Consider the following 20,487-nt stretch of genomic DNA (forward strand, 5'->3'; position numbering starts at 1 on the left):
CTTTATGGGTAACAGTCCCATCTACACTTGTTTTAATCTTATAAATCCATTTACATCCTATTACATTTTTACCTGGTGGTAACCTCACATTCTCATATACCTCCAGATCTTGTAAAGATTTCAGTTCCCTGTTCATTGCTGTTTTCCAAACTATTTGCTCCTCTTTAGAATACGTTGATAGTTCATGATACATTGCAGGAACTTTATCTACTTGACATGCTATACTAGTTTGATATCTGTCAGGTGGTCGTGTTACATGGGTAGAATGCCTAGGCAACTCAGGGCTCACTATTGGACTCTCTTGTTGCATCTGTTCCCATTCTTCTAACTCCTCCTGACTTTGCACTTCATCCTGACTTTGCACTTCCTCCTTAATTTTTATAACTGGTCTTTCTATTTCACCACTAGGAAATACCTGGGTTTCAATAACTACGTCATTGTTATATTCCAATTTATCCCACCCAAAGGATTCAATAAATCGAGCACTAGCGCTACAGTGTACTTTGTTAGTGCCTTTTCCCCAAAATCTAAATGATCTATGATTGGCTTTGTAACCTACGAAAAATAATTGCCTAGCTCTATGTTGTCCCTTCAGTCTTACTTGTGAGGGAATATGCACCCATGCTGGAGCTCCAAATGTGTGAAGATAGCTTAAATCAGGTTTTGTACCATGCCAACGAGTGAATGGTATTTCACCAGTTGTTGTATTTACTACATTATTTAACACATGGTTACTACACATCATAGCTTCATCCCACAGTGTTTCAGGCAATCCTGAATCAACTAACATGGTTCGAGCCATTACTTGTAATGTTTGCACCCTTCGTTCTATAAACAAGTTATGTTGTGGCCTATAAGGAGCAGAACGTTTATGCTCAATACCAGCTGATCTCAACATTGTTTTAAATTTAAAGTTTGTAAACTCAGTTCCATTATCGGTTACAACAGTAATCACCTTAGATTTCATTTTTCTTTCAGCAAATCTTAACCAATTAAAGAAATGTTGAAATGTTTCTGTCTTGTCCTTCAGTAAATAACAGAAACCGTATCTTGAATAATGATCCATGATACTCAAAACATAACAAGCACCTCCCAAACTGGGTTTCATAGGTCCAATTAGATCAGCAAAAACAACTTCCAGAGGTTCCTTAGTGTTAAAACCATTTCATCTGTTTGCTGGAGTAACCTTGCTTTTTTCCTGTCTACACACATTACAATTTAAATATTTACGGCAAGGTTTTAACTTTATTCCTTCTGACAACTTAACAGTTTGTTGCAGCATCTTAAAATTAATGTGCCCCATACGCCTATGTAGTAAATGTATGCATTCATCATGTGGCTTCACATTATCATACACTGAGTTAGCAGTATGGGCATCAGATATAATATATAAACCATTTGTTAATTTGGCAGTAACCCTATTACCTTCCTTTTCAATGATAGTTATCTCCCCTAAAGGTTACTACATAGCCAATATTAACTAGAGCCCTTACTGATAATAAATTAAATTTCAGTTTAGGTATATACAACATGGATAAATTCTCATTTACAAATGAACACTTTGCCATACCTTCACCAGATGCTTTCACTCTCCATCCATTTGCCAAAGATACATGTTGCTTGCTGGCAAACATTTTTACAAAACAATTCTTATTTCTAGTAATGCATTGTGATGCTCCACTATCAACAACCCATGAATCATGGCTTATTGGTGCATTTCTAGAGATAGTCAAAGTAGATATACCTAAATAGCCATTAGCATTTTTCTTAGCTTTTCTAGTATTCTGGTGTTATGTATGTTTACAGAATCTTGCTATATGCCCCTTAGCTCCAAAGAAAAACATTTTCTAACAGTATAGGCAGTTGAAGGTGACTTTTCATGTTGTGGTGGTTTCTCTCTCAGTTGTTCTCTTTCCAACCTTCTTCTTGAATCTTCCAACAGTCGTGCACTTATGTCAGACAATGTTAGTTCATTTCGGGTTAGGACCTCAAGGGAAGATACAAAATCATCATAACTTTCAACCAGTGAGGACAGAATGATGTAGACTTGATGTATCTCTGAGAAAATAAGTTCCTTTTCATGTAGCTCTTGGAAAACTCCTTTCATAAAGCTTAAATGAGCTAACATATCTCCACCCTTCAGAAGACGTGCCCTGAACAGTTTATGGGTAAGATTAATGGGTTATGGGGGACTTCAACCTGCCGTCGACGGGAGCAGCATCCGAGGTAGCTCGGGAGTTCATGGCTTCCATGACAGCCATGGGCCTGACCCAACTAATTCAGGGCCCCACACACGAAGGTGGTCACACACTGGACCTTGTTTTTGTATCTGAGCAGTGGACGAGTGATCTGGGAATAGGGGATTTAGATATTACCCCCCTGTCATGGTCAGATCACTCATGTCTCCGGCTAGACTTCCCTGGCGCTACCTCCCACTGCGAGGAGGCGGAGCCAGTTCGTCCAAGCTGGTACCGCCCCAAGCGCCTGATGGAACCAGATAGGTTCCAGACGGAGCTTGGGCCATTACCTGTAGCCCTGACCCGCGCTCGGTCAGAGGACCTAGTGGCCGCCTGGAATAGGGCGACGGCTGGGGCCTTGGACCGGGTTGCGCCTTTGCGACCTCTCCTACGGCAGCGACTCACCAGGGCACCTTGGTATACCGAGGAGCTCAGGGTGATGAAGCGCCATAGAAGACGTCTAGAGAGCAGGTGGAGGTCCTCACGCTCCGAGTCTGACCGAACACAGGTAAGAGCCTATTTACGGACCTACCTTGTGGCATTGAGATTGGCCAAACGTAGACATTGCGCCACTCTTATTGCGTCTGCGGATAACCGCCCTGCCGCCCTGTTTAGGGTGACCCGCTACCTCTTGGTTCAGGAGACGTGGGGGGCACCCTTACAGGGAAGAGCAGAGGAGTTTGGAGAATATCTACAGAACAAAGTCGCTCAGAGCCAAAGCAGATGGGCCCCTTCCAGTGGTCTGGACGGGCCGTCAACAGCGAGTCTTGTGAATCCACTCTGGGAGGAGTTTGACTCTGTTGCCCCCGAGGATTTAGACAGGTTGCGTGGACGGCTGCGACCCACCACATGTTCATTGGACCCGTGTCCCTCCTGGTTGGTACTGGCATCCTGGGAGGTGACACGAGGCTGGCTTCTGGGCCTGGTGAGTGCCTCGTTGGGGGAGGGATCCTTACCATCTGCCTTGAAAGAGGCGGTGGTGAGGCCCTTACTCAAGAGGTCTTCGCTTGACCCAATGGAGCTAGCTAATTATCGTCCAGTCTCCAACCTTCCCTTTCTGGCGAAGGTTGTTGAGAATGTGGTGGCGCAGCAATTTCCACGTCACCTTGATTAATCCGACTATCTAGACCCACGCCAGTCCGGCTTCCGACCCGGACACAGCACAGAGACAGCCTTGGTCGCGTTGGTCGATGATCTCTGGAGGGCCAGAGATAGAGGTTATTCCTCTATCCTGGTCCTATTAGACCTCTCAGCGGCTTTTGATACCATCGACCATGGTATCCTACTGCGCCGGCTGGAGGGGATGGGAGTCGGAGGCACCGTTTTGCGGTGGTTCGGCTCCTACCTCTCCGGCCGGATGCAATATGTGTTGACGGGGGGGGGGGGGCAGAGATCGACCCTGAGGCCACTCTCTTGTGGAGTGCCGCAGGGGTCGGTCCTCTCGCCCCTTCTGTTCAATACATATGTGAAGCCGCTGGGCGAGATCATCCGTGGTTTTGGGGTTGAATACCAGCTGACGATACTCAGCTGTACATTTCAACCCCGAGCCACCCCAACGAGGCTGTTGAACTGATGTCCCGGTGTTTGGAAGCCGTCGGGGTCTGGATGGGGGACAACAGACTCAAACTCAACCCCTCCAAGACTGAGTGGCTGTGGCTACCGGCGCCTCGGTTCAGCCAGCTGACCCCATCGCTGGCCATAGGGGACGAGCAATTGCCCCCTGTGGAACGGGCGCGCAATTTGGGCGTCCTCCTAGATGCCCGGCTGTCAATGGATGACCATGTGGCAGCCGTGGCAAGGGGGGCGTTCCACCAGGTTCGCCTGGTGCGCCAATTGCGCCCCCTTCTGGATCGGGATGCCCTACGCACAGTCACTCATGCGCTGGTGACGTCTCACCTAGACTACTGTAACGCTCTCTACATGGGGCTTCCCTTGGGACGCGCCCGGAGACTGCAGCTAGTCCAGAACGCGGCCGCGCGGGTTGTCATGGGGAGCTCTAGATACTCCCATGTAACACCTCTCCTGTGCGAGCTGCACTGGCTACCTGTAGTTTTTCGGGTGCGTTTCAAGGTCCTGATTACCATCTTTAAAGCGCTCCATGGCACAGGACCTAGTTACTTGCGGGATCGCATCCTCCCACATACATCCCTGCGGCCAATCCGCTCTCACAGGGAGGGGCTTCTCCAGGTGCCGTCCACTAGGCAATGCCAGCGGACGACGCCAAGGAGTAGGGCCTTCTCTGTGATGGGCCCAACCCTCTGGAATGACCTCCCCCCCGATATCAGAACCACCACAGACTTCCGCTCCTTCCGACAAAAATTGAAGACTCACCTGTTTCGATTAGCTGGCCTGGCATAATTATAATTGTGACAACTGTTACCTCCTGGAAACATATTCTTACCTGGTTATTTATAGGGTACGGTTTTAAATTTAACTGATTTTAGGGTTTTTAGAACCAGATTTGTATTCTTCCGTACAGTTCTTTTTAAATTTTTAACCTCCTCCTTATGTGTATTTATATCTGTATTTATATTTGTATTTGATACTTATTGTTTGTTGTGTGGACTGTACACCGCCCCGAGTCCTTTTCGGGAGAGGGGGCGGTCTAGAAATTCGAAGAAAATAAATAAATAAAAATAAATAAGATGAATATGTGCACCTACAGTATCACGTATATATATCTTCTTCAAATTCTCCAACATCTTGCTGCAGAATTCTCCCCACAAATATGAATTAATTGTTGATCAGCCAGTGTTAGACCAATTATACACAATGCTCGTTCGTTGCATCGTTGAAACTCTGCTATCTTCTTGGCATCATCCTCGACATTTGGATCCCAATAAGTCACGTCCGGTGGATTCTATACAGCATCCCATAATCCCTCATTACGCAGGAGTAGGCTGCATTTTATAGACCAGGAAACATAGTTTGTCCCATCCAACTGGGTTATTAGTGATAGACTTGCTGATGGGGCGTGTGCCATCTTTTCCATAATAGTAACATTTACAAACTAAACAGCTGTCTGTATACAGTATTGTGTATCAACACCAACTCTCTTTTCAGCTATGTCTGGTACACTCTGAGCCCTAACCAGTGTTAAGTAAGTAAGCTCCCCGTCATACACGATTCAGTCAGTCAGTTATCAATGTTCTCAGTTAAGGAATGAGCCTTCGAACACTGTCCAGTATCAAATAAGCAGTTTAGCACACAAAGCAGCTAACAGTAGCAAAAACACAGTACCTCACAATATACCGATCAGCGTCTAACAGAGAGCTAACAGTCATTCTGGCTCCCTCTTATGGCTGCTTGAGGTAACAGCAACCAATCACATTACAGCAGTACTTAAAGCTACAGTACTACCATCCTGGTTTATATATTGCTAACCCAACTGTTAGTTTACATTCCTAACAGGGTTACTTTGGGACATGGATTTGTAACTGTTCCAGATTAGTTCTAAATTTGTGTCCCAAAAGAGCCTGATAATCGGCAATTGAGCTTCCTTTAAACAAACCCATACAAACACTTGCACAAAACCAGAGCAGGTTTTAACTTTCTTCTTCTTCTTCTTCTTCTTCTTCTTCTTCTTCTTCTTCTTCTTCTTCTTCTTCTTCTTCTTCTTCTTCTTCTTCTTCTTCTTCTTCTTCTTCTTCTTCTTCTTCTTCTTCTTCTTGATTACGATCTTTAAAGCGCTTCATGGCTCAGGACCTAGTTACCTGCGGGATCGTATTCTGCCCCATACATCCCTACGACCCATCCGCTCGCACAGAGAGGGACTTCTCCAGGTGCCGTCCACCAGACAGTGCCATGGGGCGGCGCCTAGGAGCAGAGCCTTCTCTGTGGCGGGCCCAGCCCTGTGGAATGACCTCCCCCCCGGATATTAGGACCACTACTGACCTCCGCTCCTTCCGTGTAAAGCTCAAGACCCGCCTATTCCAAATAGCCGGCCTGGCTCAATCATAACTTCATAACGCTCCTGATGGGTTTTTTTTAATTCCGTAATTTTATTTAATGGGATTTTAAATTGTGTTTTTTAATTGTCTTTCACTTATGAGTCTACCTCCTCCATGCACATGTATATGTCTTTGTTCTTTATGTATGTATGTGTGTTTTTATCTGTATTTTATCTGTCTTGATTGTACGCCGCCCCGAGTCCTTCGGGAGAGGGTTGCGGCTAATCAAATAAAATCATTATTATTATTATTATTATTATTATTATTATTATTATTATTATTATTATTATTATTATTATTATTATCATTATTATTATTCTCCTCCTCCTCCTCCTCCTCCTCCTCCTCCTCCTCCTCCTCCTCCTCCTTCTCTTCCTCCTCCTCCTCCTTCTCTTCCTCCTCCTCCTCCTTCTCCTCCTCCTCCTCCTCCTCCTCCTCCTCCTCCTCCTCCTGCCACCGCCATATCCATCATCGGACATTGGCGATCATGTTGACAATCCTATTTTTGTCAACAACCGCATGAAAAAGTGCTGCTGAGTTTTGTCCAAACCAGTCCCTTAGGTTTTGAGGGCCATGATGTTCTTTTTCTGCTTGGACCTCATTTGCCTTCAATCTTTCCCTGGAGGATTAAGTGATGCTGTATTTTTCTGGGTGTCACATCACATGTCCAAAATATTGTAACTTTCACTTTTTAATGGCTTTGATGCAGAGGTGGGTTTCTGCCAGTTCACCCTGGATTGGGCAAACCAAGAGTGGCGGCAGCAGGAGGCTCTCCATGAGCGCACACATTGCATGAGCGCACACACGAGCACACATATGATAGTCACAGTAAAACTAAAGATGCCCCTAAGTCAAATTTGTCTTTCAATGATTCAATGGGCACGTTCATGGAGTTCTTTGGAATGGTACTTGAAGTAGGTTGTTGCTATCTTCTTCTAGGATTTTGTTTTAGCTTTCCAATTTTGCCTGCAGCTTTCAAATACACTCCTGGTTGCTAATCCAGATACTAGTCATGCCTGACTCTTGTTATCTCATCAGCCCAAATAAGGTTAGTTACCTAATAACATACAGCAATAGTTCTCTGTGAAATGGCTTATTAAAACAAAGGTTCTTTGCACCTATAACCAAGGTTCCTTGTGAACTGGGGTGTTCTGTGGATGCTGCTGGATCTCCAGATGCCTGCCAAATAGAACCACAGCCACCATATGCATCAGCAGAATATCAAATATATATTCAGTGGAGAGTAAAGAATACAAGGGACTAGTCCTGCAGACAAGAGGGGGGGGAGAGGGACTGATTAATTCCAGCCTATGTGCTTTTGTTTTCTGGAGGCCCCTTTGTCTTTCCTCCCTCAATCTATTACAGGTGTCCAATTCTGAGATGACCTAATGACTTATGCTTTAATTCTTAGGATGAAGACAAAGAGTGGCATGGAAGCTTCAGTTTGAAGCCTTGTCCTCATTCAAGGGGATCAAGAACATCAATCAGATGAAATATTTCCACGACAATAGCTTTGTTCATCTTCCTGGGCTCTGAAGCATGCTTATAGAAATGGAGGAAGAACTGAGTCATGTGGCGCAGGGCTTGAAATGAGCCCCAGAGAGTTCTGTGCTTGGTACACTAGCTGATGAGTGGGTCAATGGGGGATTCGAATAAAAGTCCTATTCAACAGCAAGCAAGAAAGATGAGGGAAAAGCTAATGCTAGAGCTCCCCCCACCCCGAATGCCAGTGACAAAAGGAATATTGATGGGGTTGATCTGCTTTTAACAGTGATCTACATTACTACAGTATAGAAGAAAAGTTAATTTACTTCTGCTAGTCAGAAATCTTGCGATACCTCAGGCTATATACCAAGTGAGCAAGGCCCTTGCTAGAACTATGGGATGCTCATTTCCAAATCTGATTGATGTCTTCTGGGTGTCTTGAGAGTTCAGGAGTTAAGGGGACATGGGTGAGTACTCCGTGCTATTCCTGATGTCCAGCTTACTCTTGACCAAGATGTTTTGTCTACTCTGCAGGTAGGCTCTATTTTTTTTATTTGCTTCCAACCCTCTCCTTGGAGAATGCTTGCTTTTCATATGTAATACAATACAATACAATACAATAGTAGAATTGGAAGGGACCTTGGAGGTCTTCTAGTCCAACCCCCTGCCTAGACAGGAAACCCTATACCATTTCAGACAGATGGCTATCCAACATCTTCTTAAAGACTTCCAGTGTTGGGGCATTCACAACTTCTGGAGGCAAGCTGTTCCACTGATTAATTGTTCTAACTGTCAGGAAATTTCTCCTCAGTTCTAAGTTGCTTCTCTCCTTGATTAGTTTCTACCCATTGCTTTTTGTTCTACCCTCAGGTGCCTTGGAGAATAGTTTGACACCCTCTTCTTTGTGGCAACCCCTGAGATATTGGAACACTGCTATCATGTCTCCCCTAGGCCTTCTTTCTCTTAAGCTAAACATACCCAGTTCCTGCAACTGTTCTTCATATGTTTTAGTCTCTAGTCCCCTAATCATCTTTGTCGCTCTTCTCTGCACTATTTCTAGAGTCTCCACATCTTTTTTACATCATGGCGACCAGAACTGAATGCAGTATTCCAAGTGTGGCCTTACCAAGGCATTATAAAGTGGTATTAACACTTCACGTGATCTTGATTCTATCCCTCTATTTATGCAGCCTAGAACTGTGTTGGCTTTTTTGACAACTGCTGCACACTGCTGGCTCATATTTAAATGGTTTTCCACTAGGACTCCAAGATCCCTTTCACTACTGATTTTTGTGGTGCTGCTTTTGATAGGTTGGACTGTTTTATCCCTTTGTGTAAAGACAGATGCAAAACATGAGTTAAATAGTTCTGCTTTCTCCCTATTGCTTGTCACCTTCTTGCCACTTTCTCCTAGCAATGGACCAATTGTTTCCTTAACTTTTTTCTTGTTTTCAACATGTTGGAAGAAGCTTTTTTTTTTTTTTGTTAATCTTTACTTTTGTGGCAAGCTTTTCTTCATTGTGAGCCTTAGCTTTCCTCACTTCATCTTTATAGGCTCAGGCTATTTGCTGATATTCTGCCTTAGTTACGTCCCCCTCCTTCCACTTTTTATACTTACCTTTTTTGTCTTTCAGTTTGTCAGATAGTTCTTTATGCAGCCCTGCTGGTTTCTTTTGGGAGCTGTTATTTTTCTTCTTCATTGGTATTGTGCTAGTCTGGGCTTTTGTAATCTCATTTTTCAAAATTTCCCAAGCTTCTTGAGTTGTTTTCCCCTTGAGGATTTTCATCCATGTAATTTTTCCCAAGCTCTCTCTAAGTTTATTGAAATTAGCTTTCTTAAAGTCCAAGACCATAGTTTGACTTTGTTCTACTACTTGTGTTTGTATAATGTTGAATTCCAATATTGCATGGTCACTTGCCCCCAGGGTTCCTATGGCTTCAACACCTTCTATCATTTCCTCTCTGTTAGTGAGAATTAAGTCCAATATGGCTGATCCCCTTGTTCCCTTCTCTATTTTTTGGAAAACAAAGTTGTCTGCTAGATTTGTTAGGAACCTGTTGGATCTTCCACTTGGTGCAGAGTTTGTTTCCCAGTTGATGTCAGGGTAGTTAAAATCTCCCATTACTATTGTGGTGTGCTTCGTACATACCTTAGTTAGCTGGCTAGCAAAAAGTTCATCTACTTCCTCTGCTTGGTTGGGTGGCCTGTAGTATAGACCTATGGCAATGTCATTTCCCCCACAACCTTTAATATTGACCCAAATGCATTCAAGATAGTTCTCATCATTGTTGTGCTCTATTTCTGTAGAGACGTAGTTGTTTCTTATATATAGTGCAACTCCACCTCCTCTTTTATTTGGTCTATTTCTTTTAAATAATTTAAATCCTTCTAGCTTCCATTTGTAGTTCCATTTGTCAGTTTCATCCCACCAAGTTTCTGTAATGGCAATAATATAGTATTTGCCCTCTTTTACTTGAATTTCTAATTCGCCCTGTTTATTCCTCATACTCTGTGCATTGGTGTATAGACATTTGAGTCCATTTTGATTGACCTTGTGTTTACTGTCTACATAACCTGTGTTATGCCTGACTGCCCCTATTTTCTTGCCACTTGTGTGATTCATGCATATGGTATGGCAATCACTATTAAATGCTTGGTTTTGCTTGACAGCAGGAGTGATAATCTTACCCACACACACATCTATGTTACATGCACTTATAACTCTATGAATTTTAGTTTGCTGGGGACAGAAATGTTCTGTATCTATTAATTCTCTGTCCCCGCTCTTCAGTTTAAATGTTTATCAGGAAAATTTGTGAATTTAATGCCAAGTAACTCAGTCCCTTTCTTGGATGAGTGCAACCCATCTTTTTTGTACAGTTTTTCATTGGACCAGCTACAGGCATCATGACTAATAAAACCAAAGCCTTCCCTTTTACACCACTCCTTTAGCCACACATTAAACTCTGCTACATGCTGGCCCTTCCCTTTTTGTTCCTTATATACTGGTAAAACCTCTGAAAAGATAAGCCTACAACCTATACTATGAAGTTCATATCCCAAGTTCTGGAAATCATTCTGCACAGAAAGTACATCTTTCTGGGACAGATCATTAGTGCCAAGATGTATAATAGCATCAACGTCACAGTCCTTACTTGCATTCTTGACTATTTTAAGAATACGCCTCTTGTCTCTGCTGGCAGTAGCACATGGCAGACGCCTGACCTCTTTTAAAACCTCCATATCCTCTCCTAAATTTACATCCCTTACGATTGAATCATCAACCAGAAGGTGGCTTCTCTTTTTGTATACCTTGCTCTTCTTCTGTGACTGATGTGTGATACCTGGTTCCCCATTTCGCATTTCCGAAGAAAGTTCTTCTTTTTGGACCAGAATCCCCTGCTTATTGAAGTCATCATTATTACAACTACCTTGACCTATCTCTTTAGTGTCCCCATTAAGGTCAGCAAGGGCACTATATCTGTTTTGCTAGGTCACAGCAAAGGTTTTCTGTTTATGGTTCACAGCTCTCAACCTGCAAGATCCAATGGTTGTCCAGACTGCTCTTCTCCTGCAAGATCTTTGTGGCAGAGGGGGCTGATAGCATGGCATCTCCATAGAGTGGAATGCTGAAGTAGACACCTAGTTTCTGCTTGGAGAGCACAGATTACAGATTCTATATAGGTAATCTGTCTGTGTAGACTAGTAATTTGTTTACAAAGGGGACAGTATCCAAATTTGAAAAGAGTACTGCGAAAGACAGGTGCAAAACAGCTATTACATTGAACTAAGTCGGTCATTTTGAAATAAAATAAAATCACAATCTCAAGCACACTAATCCAGAATGTATTATTGCTATTTTGGTTTATAGATACATGATTTGCGGGCTGTGAAGTGCGCGGGCCCCCACCTCAGTCTCTTTGTCTCTCTGACTCACTCCCCCCCTTTTTTTTAAACAAAGTTTTTTATTGGTTTTTTAATGTTTTACATAGGGAAAAGGTAAGGGAAAGGTTACAAATTTTGGCAGCTGCGAAATGTGGTAGGTGCACCCCCCCTCCAAACTCATAATATACATTTGCATAAAATTCAAATATTACATAATAGCATATAGTCAGTGTGGTAAATTCAATTGGTAATTTCGGTCAGTTTATATCACATGGATTTTCTTGCTTATTTGTGTGATCTGAGCTTTCTTGATGTCGCCCCATCTCCCCCAGCTGGCAGTGCTCCGGCCCCTCCCGTGTCTTGTACCTCTACTGAAGTGTCCTCTGGTTTTTCTAGAAGTAGTTTATTTTTTTCCATAAAGGCCTGCGCCTCTATGGGTGTATTAATTCTAACTCTTGTCTCCTCCCAGAATATTAGCATACCTTCAGGCAGTAACCATCGAAACCACACCCCTTCTGGTATAGTTTATTCGCCAATTGCGAATAAGATTTTCTTTTCTCCCTCACTTTCTTGGGGATCTGTTTCAGAATGGTTATCTCCTTATCTTTATATGTCAGGGCTTGCCCCCTTTGTGCATTCAGGATTTCATCTCTTGTGCTTTTCCTAAAAAATTTAATGTGTACCTCCCTGGGGACATTGTGTGTTCTAGCATACGCTGAATTCACTCTATAGGCCAGGTCTATTTCCCACCCCATCTGTTGTTTTTCCTTCTGAATATACTCAGCCAAAATGGTTGTCATGATGTCCCTTATATTTTCATCATCTGTCTCCATCACGTTCTGGAATCTAAGATAGAAAGACATTCTCTCAAACTCTATTTTCATTTGTTGGGTGTCAAGTTCTTTGTTTCCCCTTTGCACACCCTCTATCCCTCCCTTCATCTTAGCCGCCCCATCTTCCAAAAGATCCAGTCTCTGTGAGTTCTTATTAATTTTATCCTGGTTCTCTTTAATTTCTTCTTTCATCTCCTTCAATTGTCTCTTTATTTCCTCTTGTCCCTGTAGAAGTTGTTGTAACATTTGATGAAGCTCCAGGTCCGTAGATTTAGGTTGCTTGAAGGCTGTTAACGTTGATTGTGTACTTGGACTGGAGGTTGCAGATGTTGGGGCTGAGGCAGCAAAGCCTGACATTCCAGGAGGTGGTCTTTTAGATGCCATTGTTTATAAAGTAAAGAGTCCAGTCAGTATAAAGAAGGATCAGTCAGGGAGATAGAACAGTCAAGAGAGTCCAGGAGGCAGAGAGTCCAGGCACAGGGGAGTTTTCTAATCACCCTGGCAAAAGAGCAGTCGTTTTTCACTCCAGGGGGTTCAAAAGCAAACAATCCACAAGAGAATTATCCAGGTAGCACGGAGACAAAGACCGGAAGCCTGAAGTTAAAGGGTGGAATCAAGTCTCACATCTCATGAAGACAACGGAAGTGTGCCATCTTGCCCTGCCAGCTTCGGGTATTGAGGCAACAAATAAAGTTTTCAAAGTTCAAAGTTCCCAGGGCTTCCAGATCTCATTGTCTTAAACATTAAAAGTTTAAATCTGAAAATCCATTTAGTAGGGGTGTGACATCTTTAGTTTGGCTCTCCCCCTCCTCCTTCCCTTGGGGCTGCGAGCTCACTTGTTTCCAGCCGCTTGTCTAAGGGGGGGGGGGAATCCCCCTCCCCTCCAGCCGCACCTCTCCAAATCAAGCCAAAAGTTCAAGTTTGCACAGCTGACAAATTTTATAGTTGGTAATAGGAATGAAGGGAGTCTACACCTCACCCCTCCGCCGCCGCATCCTTCAGCTTTCTTTTTTCACTCCGAACAGCCTGTCAGCGAAGACGCGCCCACGCGCCCTCCGATCTGCTCCCCGGTGCCTTGAGCGCGCAGGGGACCTCCCGCCGGCCGCCGCCGATGCAGGGATCCCCCGCGATGCTGCTCCTCCGGCAGGACGCCTCTACGGGGCGTCCTGTGCCCCCCAAGAAGTGGGGAAGCCCACCGGGGAGCCGGAGCGAGCAACGAGTTGCCCTTCGCCGTCAGCCGCCGGAACCGGAAGCCTGACTCACTCCCCTTCTATCCAACAGCTCCAATCCCAGCTTCAGGAAGGTTCAAATGATATGGAGTTTAAGGGCCCCCACCTCAGTCTCTTTGTCTCTCGGACTCACCCCCCTTCTATCCAGCAGCTCTAATCCCAGCTTCAGGAAGGTTCAAATGATATGGAGTTTAAGGGCTCCCACCTCAGTCTCTTTGTCTCTCTGACTCACCCCCCCTTCTATCCAGCACCTCCAATCCCAGCTTCAGGGAGGTTCAAATGATATGGAGTTTAAGGGCCCCCACCTCAGTCTCTTTGTCTCTCTGACTCACCCCCTTTCTATCCAGCAGCTCCAATCCCAGCTTCAGGAAGGTTCAAATGAAAATAATATAACTCAACCTTATTATGTGAAAACCTCTTGATCTAGGGCAGGGCTGTCAAACAGGCTGGATGTATTGCATGCTGGCCATGCCCAGTTTGGCAAGGGGGGAAAAAGTCCAGATACATCATGTGGTGCCACTTTGACAACGTGAGTTTGACACTCCTGATCTAGGGAGCAAGGTCTTTGTGCTCTCCTTTGAGGATTGTGTTTCCATAAGTGATCAATAAATTGATTCAAGTGTTCCATCTTGGTGCTGGCTACCATGTCTGGAGAAAAGAAGGGACTTGCTTTGGTCAAGCCACTATTCATTTATGTTGAGCTCCCTGAAGGACAGAACAGTGTCTCCCATGCTTTCGAATCAGGGGTATCCCTCTTTAGAAGATGACATGTACTTGATGTTCAGTTTTTTGGGGGTAACCTTTCTCAAGAATACTTTTTAAAAATTTGCAATAATGAATGCCTAAGGGAGTTGAGCCAATTTTAGGGATTCACTCAGAGATGGGTTCCTACTGGTTCGCACCGGTTCAGTACAACTGGTTCACCAAATCTATCGAACTGGTTAGAAGGATTCCAACGGTGGACCCGGCAGTAAGTTCTGCCCCGGCCCTGTCGATCGCTTGCTCAGTACCGCCTGTCTGCTACCTCCGTCCGTCCACACTATCCTAGCCTCGCCCACTGCTCACTGATTGGCTGGCTCACCAATCGCACTGCCCACCTCTAAGAAACCTATCTAAACCCACTTACCTTTTTTCCTGCTTGGCTCTCTATTGCTGCCTGCCGACTCTGAGGAGGTTAGTAAGCTGCAACTAAGCATGAGGTGGGGTGGGGCTGCTGCGGCCCTGCACTATAAGCAAGTCCAGTGACCTTTTGCGGCCTTGCAAGGATCCCAGGCTTGCTGGGGGTGGGGACGGCAGCGGGAGCTTACGTGGCACGGCTGGCATCTTTGACACGTTTGGGGACCTGGCAAGGCCTTTGCAAGGTCCCCGAACTTGCCTAAGATGCTTGGCTGCCAGAAAGCACGGGTGCGGGGGTGGGGACAGTGGCGGGAGCTTATGCAGTGCGACCGCCATCTTTGACAAGTTTGGGGATCTCACAAGGCCTTTGCAAGGTCCCCGGACTTGCCTAAGATGTCTGGCCACCAGAAAGCACAGGCGCAGGGGTGGGGATGGCGGCGAGAGCTTATGCAGCGTGGCCAGTCTCCTAGGACCTCCTAGGCACCAGCCGCACTGCACAAACTACCGTCCATCTCCCCATGCTCAGAAAAGCACCATGTGACACCGTTCCTGCGCGAGCTGCACTGGCTTCCTGTGGTCTATCGGGTGCGTTTCAAGGTTTTGATAATAATCTTTAAAGCGCTCCATGGCTCAGGACCTAGTTACTTGCGGGATCGTATTCTGCCCCATACATCCCTGCGACCAATCCGCTCGCACAGAGAGGGCCTCCTCCAGGTGCCGTCCACTAGGCAATGCCAGCGGACGACGCCAAGGAGTAGGGCCTTCTCTGTGATGGGCCCAACCCTCTGGAATGACCTCCCCCCCGATATCAGAACCACCACAGACTTCCGCTCCTTCCGACAAAAATTGAAGACTCACCTGTTTCGATTAGCTGGCCTGGCATAATTATAATTGTGACAACTGTTACCTCCTGGAAACATATTCTTACCTGGTTATTTATAGGGTACGGTTTTAAATTTAACTGATTTTAGGGTTTTTAGAACCAGATTTGTATTCTTCCGTACAGTTCTTTTTAAATTTTTAACCTCCTCCTTATGTGTATTTATATCTGTATTTATATTTGTATTTGATACTTATTGTTTGTTGTGTGGACTGTACACCGCCCCGAGTCCTTTTCGGGAGAGGGGGCGGTCTAGAAATTCGAAGAAAATAAATAAATAAAAATAAATAAGATGAATATGTGCACCTACAGTATCACGTATATATATCTTCTTCAAATTCTCCAACATCTTGCTGCAGAATTCTCCCCACAAATATGAATTAATTGTTGATCAGCCAGTGTTAGACCAATTATACACAATGCTCGTTCGTTGCATCGTTGAAACTCTGCTATCTTCTTGGCATCATCCTCGACATTTGGATCCCAATAAGTCACGTCCGGTGGATTCTATACAGCATCCCATAATCCCTCATTACGCAGGAGTAGGCTGCATTTTATAGACCAGGAAACATAGTTTGTCCCATCCAACTGGGTTATTAGTGATAGACTTGCTGATGGGGCGTGTGCCATCTTTTCCATAATAGTAACATTTACAAACTAAACAGCTGTCTGTATACAGTATTGTGTATCAACACCAACTCTCTTTTCAGCTATGTCTGGTACACTCTGAGCCCTAACCAGTGTTAAGTAAGTAAGCTCCCCGTCATACACGATTCAGTCAGTCAGTTATCAATGTTCTCAGTTAAGGAATGAGCCTTCGAACACTGTCCAGTATCAAATAAGCAGTTTAGCACACAAAGCAGCTAACAGTAGCAAAAACACAGTACCTCACAATATACCGATCAGCGTCTAACAGAGAGCTAACAGTCATTCTGGCTCCCTCTTATGGCTGCTTGAGGTAACAGCAACCAATCACATTACAGCAGTACTTAAAGCTACAGTACTACCATCCTGGTTTATATATTGCTAACCCAACTGTTAGTTTACATTCCTAACAGGGTTACTTTGGGACATGGATTTGTAACTGTTCCAGATTAGTTCTAAATTTGTGTCCCAAAAGAGCCTGATAATCGGCAATTGAGCTTCCTTTAAACAAACCCATACAAACACTTGCACAAAACCAGAGCAGGTTTTAACTTTCTTCTTCTTCTTCTTCTTCTTCTTCTTCTTCTTCTTCTTCTTCTTCTTCTTCTTCTTCTTCTTCTTCTTCTTCTTCTTCTTCTTCTTCTTCTTCTTCTTCTTCTTCTTGATTACGATCTTTAAAGCGCTTCATGGCTCAGGACCTAGTTACCTGCGGGATCGTATTCTGCCCCATACATCCCTACGACCCATCCGCTCGCACAGAGAGGGACTTCTCCAGGTGCCGTCCACCAGACAGTGCCATGGGGCGGCGCCTAGGAGCAGAGCCTTCTCTGTGGCGGGCCCAGCCCTGTGGAATGACCTCCCCCCCGGATATTAGGACCACTACTGACCTCCGCTCCTTCCGTGTAAAGCTCAAGACCCGCCTATTCCAAATAGCCGGCCTGGCTCAATCATAACTTCATAACGCTCCTGATGGGTTTTTTTTAATTCCGTAATTTTATTTAATGGGATTTTAAATTGTGTTTTTTAATTGTCTTTCACTTATGAGTCTACCTCCTCCATGCACATGTATATGTCTTTGTTCTTTATGTATGTATGTGTGTTTTTATCTGTATTTTATCTGTCTTGATTGTACGCCGCCCCGAGTCCTTCGGGAGAGGGTTGCGGCTAATCAAATAAAATCATTATTATTATTATTATTATTATTATTATTATTATTATTATTATTATCATTATTATTATTCTCCTCCTCCTCCTCCTCCTCCTCCTCCTCCTCCTCCTCCTCCTTCTCTTCCTCCTCCTCCTCCTTCTCTTCCTCCTCCTCCTCCTTCTCCTCCTCCTCCTCCTCCTCCTCCTCCTCCTCCTCCTCCTCCTGCCACCGCCATATCCATCATCGGACATTGGCGATCATGTTGACAATCCTATTTTTGTCAACAACCGCATGAAAAAGTGCTGCTGAGTTTTGTCCAAACCAGTCCCTTAGGTTTTGAGGGCCATGATGTTCTTTTTCTGCTTGGACCTCATTTGCCTTCAATCTTTCCCTGGAGGATTAAGTGATGCTGTATTTTTCTGGGTGTCACATCACATGTCCAAAATATTGTAACTTTCACTTTTTAATGGCTTTGATGCAGAGGTGGGTTTCTGCCAGTTCACCCTGGATTGGGCAAACCAAGAGTGGCGGCAGCAGGAGGCTCTCCATGAGCGCACACATTGCATGAGCGCACACACGAGCACACATATGATAGTCACAGTAAAACTAAAGATGCCCCTAAGTCAAATTTGTCTTTCAATGATTCAATGGGCACGTTCATGGAGTTCTTTGGAATGGTACTTGAAGTAGGTTGTTGCTATCTTCTTCTAGGATTTTGTTTTAGCTTTCCAATTTTGCCTGCAGCTTTCAAATACACTCCTGGTTGCTAATCCAGATACTAGTCATGCCTGACTCTTGTTATCTCATCAGCCCAAATAAGGTTAGTTACCTAATAACATACAGCAATAGTTCTCTGTGAAATGGCTTATTAAAACAAAGGTTCTTTGCACCTATAACCAAGGTTCCTTGTGAACTGGGGTGTTCTGTGGATGCTGCTGGATCTCCAGATGCCTGCCAAATAGAACCACAGCCACCATATGCATCAGCAGAATATCAAATATATATTCAGTGGAGAGTAAAGAATACAAGGGACTAGTCCTGCAGACAAGAGGGGGGGGAGAGGGACTGATTAATTCCAGCCTATGTGCTTTTGTTTTCTGGAGGCCCCTTTGTCTTTCCTCCCTCAATCTATTACAGGTGTCCAATTCTGAGATGACCTAATGACTTATGCTTTAATTCTTAGGATGAAGACAAAGAGTGGCATGGAAGCTTCAGTTTGAAGCCTTGTCCTCATTCAAGGGGATCAAGAACATCAATCAGATGAAATATTTCCACGACAATAGCTTTGTTCATCTTCCTGGGCTCTGAAGCATGCTTATAGAAATGGAGGAAGAACTGAGTCATGTGGCGCAGGGCTTGAAATGAGCCCCAGAGAGTTCTGTGCTTGGTACACTAGCTGATGAGTGGGTCAATGGGGGATTCGAATAAAAGTCCTATTCAACAGCAAGCAAGAAAGATGAGGGAAAAGCTAATGCTAGAGCTCCCCCCACCCCGAATGCCAGTGACAAAAGGAATATTGATGGGGTTGATCTGCTTTTAACAGTGATCTACATTACTACAGTATAGAAGAAAAGTTAATTTACTTCTGCTAGTCAGAAATCTTGCGATACCTCAGGCTATATACCAAGTGAGCAAGGCCCTTGCTAGAACTATGGGATGCTCATTTCCAAATCTGATTGATGTCTTCTGGGTGTCTTGAGAGTTCAGGAGTTAAGGGGACATGGGTGAGTACTCCGTGCTATTCCTGATGTCCAGCTTACTCTTGACCAAGATGTTTTGTCTACTCTGCAGGTAGGCTCTATTTTTTTTATTTGCTTCCAACCCTCTCCTTGGAGAATGCTTGCTTTTCATATGTAATACAATACAATACAATACAATAGTAGAATTGGAAGGGACCTTGGAGGTCTTCTAGTCCAACCCCCTGCCTAGACAGGAAACCCTATACCATTTCAGACAGATGGCTATCCAACATCTTCTTAAAGACTTCCAGTGTTGGGGCATTCACAACTTCTGGAGGCAAGCTGTTCCACTGATTAATTGTTCTAACTGTCAGGAAATTTCTCCTCAGTTCTAAGTTGCTTCTCTCCTTGATTAGTTTCTACCCATTGCTTTTTGTTCTACCCTCAGGTGCCTTGGAGAATAGTTTGACACCCTCTTCTTTGTGGCAACCCCTGAGATATTGGAACACTGCTATCATGTCTCCCCTAGGCCTTCTTTCTCTTAAGCTAAACATACCCAGTTCCTGCAACTGTTCTTCATATGTTTTAGTCTCTAGTCCCCTAATCATCTTTGTCGCTCTTCTCTGCACTATTTCTAGAGTCTCCACATCTTTTTTACATCATGGCGACCAGAACTGAATGCAGTATTCCAAGTGTGGCCTTACCAAGGCATTATAAAGTGGTATTAACACTTCACGTGATCTTGATTCTATCCCTCTATTTATGCAGCCTAGAACTGTGTTGGCTTTTTTGACAACTGCTGCACACTGCTGGCTCATATTTAAATGGTTTTCCACTAGGACTCCAAGATCCCTTTCACTACTGATTTTTGTGGTGCTGCTTTTGATAGGTTGGACTGTTTTATCCCTTTGTGTAAAGACAGATGCAAAACATGAGTTAAATAGTTCTGCTTTCTCCCTATTGCTTGTCACCTTCTTGCCACTTTCTCCTAGCAATGGACCAATTGTTTCCTTAACTTTTTTCTTGTTTTCAACATGTTGGAAGAAGCTTTTTTTTTTTTTTGTTAATCTTTACTTTTGTGGCAAGCTTTTCTTCATTGTGAGCCTTAGCTTTCCTCACTTCATCTTTATAGGCTCAGGCTATTTGCTGATATTCTGCCTTAGTTACGTCCCCCTCCTTCCACTTTTTATACTTACCTTTTTTGTCTTTCAGTTTGTCAGATAGTTCTTTATGCAGCCCTGCTGGTTTCTTTTGGGAGCTGTTATTTTTCTTCTTCATTGGTATTGTGCTAGTCTGGGCTTTTGTAATCTCATTTTTCAAAATTTCCCAAGCTTCTTGAGTTGTTTTCCCCTTGAGGATTTTCATCCATGTAATTTTTCCCAAGCTCTCTCTAAGTTTAT

This window comes from Natrix helvetica (genome assembly GCF_964273705.1).
Source record: "Natrix helvetica genome assembly, chromosome: 3".
Taxonomy (NCBI): domain Eukaryota; kingdom Metazoa; phylum Chordata; class Lepidosauria; order Squamata; family Natricidae; genus Natrix; species Natrix helvetica.